We start from the raw sequence: 12,504 nt of genomic DNA on the forward strand, positions 1-12,504 counted from the left end.
ATAAAATATGGTGTGCATAGGGCCCAAGGTTGAGGTGGCAAGGCATGACCATGTGCCACCCTTCCATGTAAGAGGACCCATAAGGTGTGTTGTACATAATCCATGATAGTAATATTATAAAATGCAAGGTGGCATGGCTCCTCCATGTGCCACCCCTCCACCTAGGCTGCATTTAGTGAGATATGGCTCAAAGTCCATGGGAGAAGCAATATAAAATAGGTGGAGATGGCTATTATATTGAGTTATTCCCTCCATATGGGATAGGCCCATGTGGGGGAGGTATAGAAGGTCTAAGAGAGCAAGTTAAATAATGGGGAAAGTAGGATGAGGTGGCAAGATTCCTTGTGCCAACCCTCCACTTGTCCTCCTAGAGGTTTGAACATATTATAAAATTGGAAAGAGACCAAGGGAGTATCATAGACTTGAGATATGGGGCTTGATTTATGTGGAAAATTGAGGCAAAGGGTTGTCGCACACAATTGAGAGTGCGTAACCACCTAGCCCACATGGGAGACTTTTCCACACACACCATGCATGTGGGAGGATACATTAATGTGGAGAGACCCCCTCTTTTGGCTATAAAAGGAAGGGGCTATTCCTTGATGAGACACGCTCATTCTTGTAAAGCCACTTAGCTAGTATTTTGATATTTCCCTCTCATCCCTTCTTTCAAATAAAGTATGGTTCTCTTCCCTTGATGTCTACATCTCAACATTCCTCCTCCTATCATGTATATGCTTCTCTTCCCCCTCTCCCTTTCCCCTTGTGTCATAGTCTCCCTTTTCCTTCCCTCCACTTCTAATTCCTTTTTCACCCCTATGACATCCCTTCGCCCTCATGATCTCCTTTTCTCTATGGCCTTTGAGCGTCGCCATACTTAGCCTCTAGCATCTGGTCTCGATTACTTTTCCGGCTAAAAGTTTTGGTGTGGTTGCTGGGATACGAATCTCCATGGTTAGTGGCGAATCTTCTACTCGTACAGGTTACATCTACAAAACTATACCATCTGTGCTCTTTCTAAGCTACTACGCGTGCATTCGATTCGTGCGTCTCCTGTGCGACAGTTCTCTGGACTGCTGCGATTTCTGGTTGCGGACAGTTTTCTGCGTACACCCGCGCGACAGTTCTTTGGACTGCTGCGATTTCTGGTTGCGGACAGTTTTCTGTGCGACAGTTCTCTGAACTGCTGCGACTTCTGGTTGTGGACAGTTTTCTGCGCTCACCTGCGCGATAGTTCTCTGGACTGCTGCGGCTTCTGGTTGCGGACTATTTTCTGAGCCCCTGCAAAAGAGTAACAGCAGATCCCGCGCCCCCCCTCTCTCTTATCTTCTGCTTCTCTTTCTCTTCTCCTTCTCCTCTCCTCTCCTCTCTTTTTATTAAAGAGTAGGATTGTAACCCAAGACCTCCCCCTTCACAAAAGAAAGTCTTATCATTGTGCCAACAAGTTGGAAGTGGTAAAAATGTAATGATTTTTGTTCATATATTGAAATCGCGGGTACTGTAACTCTCTAACCGTAGGGAGTTTGCTCTTGCTGTAAAAAGCAAAAATACTTCATTTTATGTGCTCTATCCACATCTCTTGCTAGATCGCCGATTCAGAACTTCTCCAAGCTCACTTCACGGACGCACGCCACATGAGAAGGGTGGACATTTATGTCACTTCTCGACGCGTTTAAGGAATTGGTGCCTGTTCCTCCGCACCTTACGGCTACCAATGCACGTGATGTCTTCCTTGATCTTCATGTCGACCTTCAACGGCTGATTGTCCAGTGCATTATTGAAGGAGATGATGGGTGGAATGATACACCGTGGATGATTCATGGTGAAGAACTACTGATACGCTGGGAGGATTTTGATTTTACTTCTACTCATTGTGCGGTGATTGAACTACTTGCTGCTTCAGAGGTAATTAAAACGGTGTCCTTCATCGAAGGGTGGGATGCTCCCCAAGCTTGGGGGGAGATTTGGCGCATCTGCTTGTTGATTCCTGTGGAAAAGCTCGTTCTGAATGGTTTATTCACAATCTCATTACAAAGGTTTCTAGGCCTTGGCTATGGTTGGTAATGTTTCGACCAAGGAATCCATTTGTATACCTAATCAGCCTTTTGTGCCTCATTTCGAGCTTCAAATTGTAATTCTTTTTGGGCTTAAGATAAACTATCAACAAAGGATTGCAAGTTTATTTGGTGCTGAACGTTTGGCTCAAGTGTTGAATTCTCCCCACCCTCTCCTCCTACCTATCTTGGACTACCGAGAAACTTGGATGTCCGAATTTTAGTCTTGGTGTGATGACATCTTGGATTCTTCAATTTGATGGAGCTTACAAACCTTCGACCAAGGCGGCTGGCGTGGGTGTGAAGCTCACTTCACTGAGTGGTGAGGAGTATTGTTACAACAAGTCTTCACCTGCAAGTACTTGCAATCAAGCTGAGTACTCGGCGCTCATTTTTGGGCTACAAAAGGCACAAGAACATCATGCCAAGCAATTGGAGGTGCAAGGAGATTCTCAACTAGTGTGTGAACAAGTTAGTGGAAGGTGGAAGGTGCGGAGCAAAGGCTTGGTTCCACAACATCAACAAGCCTTGGAACTTTGCAACCAATTTGAAGAGGTAAAAATTCAGCATATCCCTCGAGCTCGAAATCTTGTTGCTGATTTCTTGGCACGTGAAGCTTGTACTTCAATCACGCATGACGCGAGTGGAAGCACCACCCCAACAAAGCCGCAAGCCACGAAGGAGGGTGATCATTTGTAAGGAATGCAAAGGTTGTGGTCATCCTGAAACTAAGTGTTGGGCATACTTGATACGAGTTCACCGACTTCGGCAGATCATCAGGAGGGTTCTCAAGGACATTGCTCAAAAGAAGGATGCCAGACCGCACACCCCTTGAAGAAATAGCATGGCGACTACAAGAACTGGAAGAAGCTGAAGGTGATGTGCAAGCTCTCCAACTACTGACATTTGTCATGGCATTCTTGTTTGCCTTGATGAACAACCTCATGCAACGCCGCGCCTCTAACCCTCGCTTGTAAAGATCGATGTGATATCATGAGGGTTGGTCCTTTTAAGATTGTCTATGTGCTATTCTATGCTGAAGATTCTTCTCGTGTAATATTTCACACTACACCAGTCACACCCTACCCTGCCTATGTGTGCTTTTTGGATGTATCTTCACCCGATTTTCAGTTCAAGCTTCCTCTTACTATTGTTCGTCCATAGATAAGCCCCTCTTTTCCATTTTCCAAGCATGGCTAACATTCCCGTGTTTTGTGGACGGGTAGAAGAAAATCCAAATGAGTATCTTGTGGCCTTCAAGCGCCGTTGTGTTTCTCTCAACTTTCTTACTGAAGACAGATGGCTATTGGTTCTTCCCACATTTCTAGAGGGTTTGGCTCAAGTGTGGTATGAGAAGCAAACCGAAGACATTCGCCAAAGCTGGCCAAGGTTGACAGCAGCAATGATTGAGTATTTCAGCAAAGAAGAGGACTCGGAGAATGTGTACCTGCAGGTGGCAAACTTGAAGCAGTCAGAAGGTGAGACGGCACGTCGATATGTGGATCGAGCGGCCGTGCTCTTGGACCGTTTGATTGCCACACAGGAGGACAATGCCGGATTTCGTGCCGGAATGACTCAGCATGTGCTGGGCTACCTTGTAGCAGGAGCGAGTGATGAATTCCGCCTCAAGCTTAAATGGGAGAATCCAGAAACTATGGTGCTAGCGCATGAGATTGCTCAAAAGTTTGATAAAGTTTACTGACCCCGCTTCAAAGAAGACGATTGTCCCTCCACATCCCCCTCAATTCCTGCAACAACAACCTGGGGGGTCTAACTCAGGGGCATACCCCCACCCCTCATCAGGGATGTATCCACCGCCTCCACCTCAAATGTATGGTCCTCCCTTAGATGCTTACCCTCAACAAGGTGGATATCCTCATCCTCCGCCTCGAAGATTTCCCCAGCCTCGCCCACGAGCCCCCCTCCTCTCTACTCCCGTGGCCCCTCCAACTAAAGAGGCCCCCCCTGCAACAGAACCTGGAGTCAATGACCTAGCCAAGGCCCTGAATGATCTTCGGCTTGAGATGGTGGGCATCAGAAATCAAGCCAACCGCCCTCCAAGAGATCGTGCTAATGTTGTATGCTACGAGTGCCACCAGAAGGGTCATTATCACATAGAATGCCCCAATATTCCAAGGGTGAATCTTCTAAGTGAGTCGGGCACTGAGGATTCTGATATAGAGATCCTTGACCTCGGGAAAAGAAGTCGTGCCACCTCGGAGCCCTCTCCAAACCGTGGACCGGGCCGCCCCAGGAAGAAGGTGTCCTTCTCAGAGCCCTCAGATGCTGAGATGGCAGACCCACCAACAGAGAAGACTAAAAGATCTCGCAGGAGTAAGTGGTCACCCTCGGATTTTCCCATCGGCTCAGGGCAAGAGGACTATTTGGTCGTTCAGGACCTTGCTCATCGGTCTTTGAGCATCACACTCCCTCAACTAATAGCATTAAGCCCTAAGGTGAGACCTGAGCTGCAGCAAGGTCTCTCAACAAGGAAGAGCAAGAAAAAGGGAAAGGTACGAGAGGTATCTTCTATCTCTGAAGAAATTGATCGGCACCCACATACAGTAGATGTCATCATAGATAATTGCCGTGTCAAAAATGTGTGTGTTGATGGGGGAGCTGCATGTAATATCATGGTGCCCCGAATCATGAAGAAATTGAATTTGAAATGTACAAGGCGTTCCTCCACTCGAATCAAGGTAGCAGATGGTCGACGACTCTCCACCATGGGAGTCATTGAGGATTTGCCCATCACTGTCAATGGATTGATCACCACTGTCAATTTCTATGTAGTGGACATTGAAGATACAGGCCGAAGTTACCCAGCCATACTCGGGAGACCATGGTTGAGAAAAAGTGATGCAGTCAGCTATTGGAAGACAGGACACATGTCTTTTGGTGCTTCGAAGGAGAAGATCCCAGTGCAACCTGGTGCCATGGAACCGGAAGAAGAAGAGGAGCATGACAGTGATACTCTCTCATCCTCAGTGTCTGAGTCCATGGAAGAATCAGATGGGGGGGAGGAATTCTCAGAGGAGGAAGTTTACATGATGGGGGTGTCTCCGACCCTGCCACCTGCAGAAAAGATAACAGCTAGTCCGCAACAGCTCGAATCAATGCTTTCTCCAGACCTCACTCCAGGTGAGAAAGATGAGTTTCTTGAAATGTTCAAAGATTTCCCTGACCTCTTTGCAACTAGCTACCACCACCTTTGCCATGTGACTGCCATAGAGCACAAGATAGAGCTGAAGCCTGATGCAAAGCCTGTGGCTCAGAAGTATCGGAGATTAGGGCCCCTGCAGACCGATGCTTTGCGCTCAGAGTTGCAGAAGCTTGTAGAGGCTGGGTTTATTGTTCCGGTTCACAATACTGAATGGGTTTCACCAGTGGTAGTCATCCCAAAGAAAAACAACAAGTGGTGGGTCTGCATCGACTATAAGAAACTCAATGCCGCCACCAAGAGGGATCATCATCCTCTGCCCTTTCAAGACCTCATTCTTGAGAAGGTAAGTGGTCATGAGATGTATACTTTCTGTGATGGTTACTCTGGGTTTTATCAAATCAGAATTGCCGAGGAAGATGTGCTTAAAACCACATTTGCCACACCCTGGGGGACATTTGCATTCAAAGTAATGCCATTTGGCCTCACCAATGCTCCTGCTACCTTTCAAAGATTTATGCAGATGGTGTTTGCCCCTTATTTGGGGGATTTCTTGGAGGTGTTTTTAGATGATTTCTGTATATTCTCGTCACGTAAGGAGCACATCATGAAGGTTAGATTGGCCTTCCAAAGGGTCAATGATGCAAATGGCAGTCTCAACCCTGAGAAATGCACCATTGGAGCCACTCAAGGGAGGTTATTGGGACATGTTGTCTCATCTGAGGGCATCAAGCCTGACCCCGAGAAGGTAGAAGCCATCCTCAAACTCTCCCCACCTACAACCAAACGTCAGGTACGCTCATTTGTCAATCTAGCAGGATACTATCGCCGCTTCATTGATCAATATGCTGCTTTGACACGGCCCATGACTATGCTATTAAAAGATGGGGTTGATTTCTCTTGGGATGAGGATTGTGATCATGGGTTTGCACAAATCAAGAATGCTCTGGCTTCAGAACCCATTCTACGCAATCCAGACTGGTCAAAGACCTTCTATATCAATCCTGGGTTTGGTGAGCACACTCTGGCAGGTATTCTTCTCCAGCAAGGGGAGGATCGGTTCATATATCCCGTTCGATTTGCTTCTCGACAATTGCTCGACACTGAGTGACGCTATTCAGAGGCCGACAAGCATGCCTTGTCTTTGGTGTTTTGCATTGAGAAATTTAAGCATTATGTGGCTGGAAAGTCCTTCTTTATACTCACTGACACTGTTCTTGCAAAGCAGGTTCTTCAATCACCAAATCCCATGGGCCGGTTGGCCAAATGGTTGGCAGTTCTACAAGAATATGATTTCTCTTTCAAAATTGTAAAAGGGGGTTGTTCCAACTTGAAGAATGCTTTGATTGATTTAGAGGAGTGCCTTGATGTAACCCTTGTAGTAGCCATAGAAGTTGGGGATCCTTGGTATGGTGGTATCTACAAGTTTTTGACTACTTTCTCCTTTCCTTCAGAAAGTACTAGCTATGAGAGAAAGAAGATCCGCAGAGATAGTAGGCGCTACACCCTCCTTGATGGGGTGTTGTACCGTCAAGGCATGGATGGGGTACTCAGACGGGCCATTGATGCAAATGAAGTGCCTAAGGTATTGAAGCATTATCATGATGGATTTTGTGGAGGCCACTATGCCAGTGACTATACAGCTAAGAAGATTTTACATGCTGGATACTATTGGCCGACCTTGTTCAAGGATGTCGCTTTGTATTGCAAAACCTATGAACCATGTCAATTCTTTGGTAGGAAGGATTTGCGTCCTGGGCAACATCACCCAGTGATGTCCATCCACCCGTTTCAGAAGTGGGGAATAGATTTTGTCGGGCCCTTGCCCATGACTGCTCGCAAAAAGAAGTATCTTTTGGTAGCCACTCAGTATGTCACTAAGTGGGCTGAAGCTATCGCCCTCTCTGAAGGCAGTTTCAAATTTCATATTTGAACGTATCTGCACAAGGTTTGGGACACCCATGGAGATAGTCTCTGACCATGGGAGTCCATTCTTAAATGAAGCAGTGGAGTTACTCATGGATCGCATGGGCATTGATCATCACACTTCTAGCATCTATTATCCAGCATCCATGGGTCAAACAGAGCGGACCAATGGCCTCCTTTGTAAAACCATGGGAAAAATGGCCGCAGGGAACAGGAGCCAATGGGATCAGAAGGTCACTGAAGCCGTGTGGGCTTACAACATCACTCATAAAACATCTACAGGTCACACCCCTTTTGAGTTGGTGTATGGTACTGAGGCAGTTTTACCACTAGAGATAGAGATTCTGGCCTTGAGATTGGCACAGGAACAGAGGATGACAGAAGATGAACATGTAGAGGCCAGATTGGTACAACTTGAGAAGTTAGATGAGACCCGACGCCTTGCACTACACCAAACAGAGATCCAAAAGAATCGACAAAAGGCCCGATTGGATGCTAAGATTCGCAAGGGATGGGAAAGACACTTTGCTGAGGGGGATGTTGTGCTATGCTTTGATAACAGATTGGACCACCAAATGGATAAGAAGTTTCTGCCACTGTGGGCTGGTCCATACAAAGTCATCAAAGAACGTAGCAATGGGTCTGTACAAGTTCAGGAGCTGCATGAACCATATGGCAAGAAGGTGATCAACAAGCGTTACCTCAAGCCTTTCTTTGTGCGTGATGGGCCCAGGCATGGAAATGCTGTGCATTCCCTGCCTGGGGGGGGGAACTGTTATGGATAAAATTGTCTAAGGAAAAAGGCATTAATATGTATGTGTGTTTGTATATGTGGCAATAGTATAATAAAATATGGTGTGCATAGGGCCCAAGGTTGAGGTGGCAAGGCATGACCATGTGCCACCCTTCCATGTAAGAGGACCCATAAGGTGTGTTGTACATAATCCATGATAGTAATATTATAAAATGCAAGGTGGCATGGCTCCTCCATGTGCCACCCCTCCACCTAGGCTGCATTTAGTGAGATATGGCTCAAAGTCCATGGGAGAAGCAATATAAAATAGGTGGAGATGGCTATTATATTGAGTTATTCCCTCCATATGGGATAGGCCCATGTGGGGGAGGTATAGAAGGTCTAAGAGAGCAAGTTAAATAATGGGGAAAGTAGGATGAGGTGGCAATATTCCTTGTGCCAACCCTCAACTTGTCCTCCTAGAGGTTTGAACATATTATAAAATTGGAAAGAGACCAAGGGAGTATCATAGACTTGAGATATGGGGCTTGATTTATGTGGAAAATTGAGGCAAAGGGTTGTCGCACACAATTGAGAGTGCGTAACCACCTAGCCCACATGGGAGACTTTTCCACACACACCATGCATGTGGGAGGATACATTAATGTGGAGAGACCCCCTCTTTAGGCTATAAAAGGAAGGGGCTATTCCTTGATGAGACACGCTCATTCTTGTAAAGCCACCTAGCTAGTATTTTGATATTTCCCTCTCATCCCTTCTTTCAAATAAAGTATGGTTCTCTTCCCTTGATGTCTACATCTCAACATTCCTCCTCCTATCATGTACATGCTTCTCTTCCCCCTCTCCCTTTCCCCTTGTGTCATAGTCTCCCTTTTCCTTCCCTCCACTTCTAATTCCTTTTTCACCCCTATGACATCCCTTCGCCCTCATGATCTCCTTTTCTCTATGGCCTTTGAGCGTCGCCATACTTAGCCTCTAGCCTCTGGTCTCGATTACTTTTCCGGCTAAAAGTGTCTAGATTATATGAGGGTGTAATTGTGTTGTGTGTCACATCATAGGAGTCAACATCAAGCTTTCTCAATGTAAGTATTTCATTGATTTAGTTCTTCCATTTCTCTTTCAGTTCTTTCCATTTCCATTTCCATTAGTTGCATTCTTTGCTTTCCTCTTCCTCTTCCTACCCTACCTCCTCTCCCTACTCCTCTATGCTTCAACAAACATATGCCTCTAACTCTCCAAGATTCTACATTTGAGCCCCAAAAGAACTATTTGCAAGTTGTCTTGCTAGTTCTTGTTTTACACACCAGCTTCACCAATAATGCCATTAGTTCAGTTTTGAATACCTCTGCCACATGCTAAAACTTTATGACTATATTTTCATGCTTACCTTGAACTCGATGAACATTCTCTCCAACTTGCTCTCTCTTCACACACTGAAACAAAACCTTAGAGGGGCAAACCCCCATGAATAGCCAAAGTTGTCTATGCTTTAACTAAACCAATGCTACAACTTCCAACTCCAGAGCTTGAATGGCCGCTTTAACTTCCCCAAGCAATATCCCCTTAAGGGATTTCAGACTGCAAGCTTCTCTTCTTGAAGGAAGCAGAGTCGATAGTCCTTACTCCAACCTCTCACCCGTTTTGAAAAACGCATGCACAACAGTATCCCAGTGGGTGTAGGGGTCCTCAATCCCCAATGCCGTCTTTCTCTAGGTCTTCCTTACCGCCGACATGCAAAAGGCATTACACTTAAGAAACCTGTTGTCAAACTTAAATAGAACATCAAGCGATCTTCTTGAATTGATCAGCAAAGAAAACCTCAACAACAAAGGGAGATGATCTAAGAGACGGCCTAAAGATAGCACTATGAACCACAAAATGGGACACAAAGCCACCACCCCTCTTCTAAAATAAAGACCTATTGATCTAGCCGTCCCTAGTCTCCGAAACCTGATGCCTATTACTCCAAGAAATCCTCCCAACCACAGAGCATCTAGTTCATCCCAATCCAAAAGCCCCCAGGTCCAAAACACGTCATCCCAAGCTTCCCGCTCTACACCAATAAAACACCTACCCGGATGAGATCTATCTCCAAGTGATTCGACCATCTTCCAGGTGCCTCTCAAAATCTACTGAGATCGTGACATAATCTAGGTAATCTTCCCCCAACATGCACATCTCTCAGCAAAACTGCTAGGTGCATACACACTAAGGGGATTGAAAAGAAAGGAGCCTATTGCCACCTTTACTCCCACAAAGAGACCCTCATTATTACAAAATAACTCTCTTACAGAAAAGACACCCTCACCAACACCACAAAACCTTCGCTACCTTGAACCGTGCAATTCACAAACAACTTGAATCCTAGTTGCCTTAGGGTGTGAACCGGGACCTATTCACCTCACCACATTTTAAATTCCTACAAAAGCACAACATCCAATTCTTTAATTGAATCACTTTCAAGCATCCAGTCTCTTGAAAGCTATCATAGCAGTCCTCAGATTCCAAGAAAGCACAAAGACTAACTTCAAGCTTACAACCTCCATGACTGTTTAAGAACACAGTTTCCCTGACCCTATATTCCATATCTTTAATACACTTGGACATCCCTCTCGATAGCTTGAATGGACCTTTGGGTGTGACTTCTTCAGATGAACTTCTTGCTCTTCTCCTCCAACACCCTCTTCTTATGGCTTTGGGAGGATTTCATCCTTGCTAGATGAAATACTCACTTCCTCCTTTCTGCATGCACCTTCGTACCATCGCTAGAACCTCTAGCCCTATTAGGAACTGTAACCTTCTCCATTAGATGGACATCCATGTGATCGGAGGGGAAAGGACAATTGTCATAGATTTCTAGTACACGGCCCTTCTTCCCCGCCACCATTGATGAGTTATCTTTTGAAGAACCTTATGTCTTTTCCAAAGTCTTATCGATTTCCTTCTTCCCTTCTTCCCCACCACCTTCAATGAGTCATCTTTCGAAGCACCTTCTGTCTTTTCCAGAGTCTTATCGATCTCCTTCTTCCCTCATTCCATCTAAGGTTGTCTCGAGCCTTGCATATCACATGCATCCACACGTGCTTGCTTCTCCACCACTGAAGGACCCTCTTGAGATTCTAACTCCTTGTCACCTCTTGCCAACTTTGTGTTTTCATGTCTTGAGGGGCAATTTCGAGCAAAGTGGGATGTATCCTTACAGATATGGCATGAACCTAGAAATGGACCAAATCTAACCTGGATTTGCAAGAGAAATGCATTCAAAGGCCTGATTTGTAGCAAATCCGAAACATCTTGAGAGTAATCCCATAAGATCCAAGCATGATTATGATTGAATCCATTTTGAGTCAAAGGAGGGACATGCAAGACACTCCCAAGGGCCAATGCCACCCTTTCCAAACTCTTGGCCAACCATGATGGAAATTCAATCTAGATCGGACATTATCGGAAAATGAATTCATCCACACTAAAAGATGGACTCCAAGGAATAGGCAAGACCATAGCACTTGAAAACACCATAACTCTCTCGACCAACTCATCACGAATAGCTTTAGAGATTCATCGAAGTAAGAAGAAAACATTCCCCATACATTATCATAGAATAGGCACTAGGGGGAACATCACATCCAAAAACCAATAACTCACCCAACTTCACCATCTACGAGATGCGGAAAATAGATGAACACCACCTCTAACAAGCTTTTCTAGCTCTGGCTTAACCACATCCAATAGGAATATCACAGACCACAGAATGTTTCTTACCCTTGTCGAGCCAACCCTTATATCCACTTCTTTGTTTCTCCACTCCACTTCTCCATGCAACATCTGAAGCAAATTTGACATTAACTGATGGCGCCGAGAAACCGCCTTGAACTTTCTGAGAGAGTGCCGTTGCATAAGACGGAACCTCGGGATCCTCCATTGCCTTACCATCTGGCTAAACCTCCACACAATCCCAATAGACTGCCCTTCAATCCCCTCACTCTTTCCACTCACTTATTCCTCGGCTACCTTGCCAGACATCTCCTCCGCACGACCCCTTCTAGCACAACACCCAACACCTACAGACCGATGTGAGCAACATGCACAAGAACCAAACCCAAAACAAAACAGGAGAGGGTAGCACTTAGCTCGCTTAGAAGACCAAATTCTAAAGTCCTTACACTGTAGTTTACTTGCAAGTTGTTTCTTTTTCATCATCGACTTTAAATGATGTTAGGAACATACTTTTTGCATATGATGTTCCACACATTTCAAAGGCTCATAAAGATAGATATTTGAAGAGGGAACTGAAGAAATATATTCATCAATTCTATCATTGTTATGAACTTCAATTATTGCTTGTTTGCCAAGTGTTCTTTCTTTTATGACCCTTTCATTGCCAATGTCAAACTCAACATCAATAGACATATTATCTGCCATTACTAATTCAGAGATATAGGTCCTATCATTGGAATCTTCAACATTAAAACCTAGATTGAACTTGCCAAAAATACAAAGGCATACAAATTGACAATGAATTTACAAAAAATGTTTCAGTTGTTATGTTTTGATACAATGTGAAACAATAGTTTTCATTGCACATTCTCTATTGTGATAAACAATGCTAC

Source organism: Dipteris shenzhenensis, chromosome 3, assembly GCF_047967505.1.
Source record: "Dipteris shenzhenensis isolate YYH24624 ecotype China chromosome 3, Dip_SZ_1.0, whole genome shotgun sequence".
Classification (NCBI taxonomy): Eukaryota; Viridiplantae; Streptophyta; class Polypodiopsida; order Gleicheniales; family Dipteridaceae; genus Dipteris; species Dipteris shenzhenensis.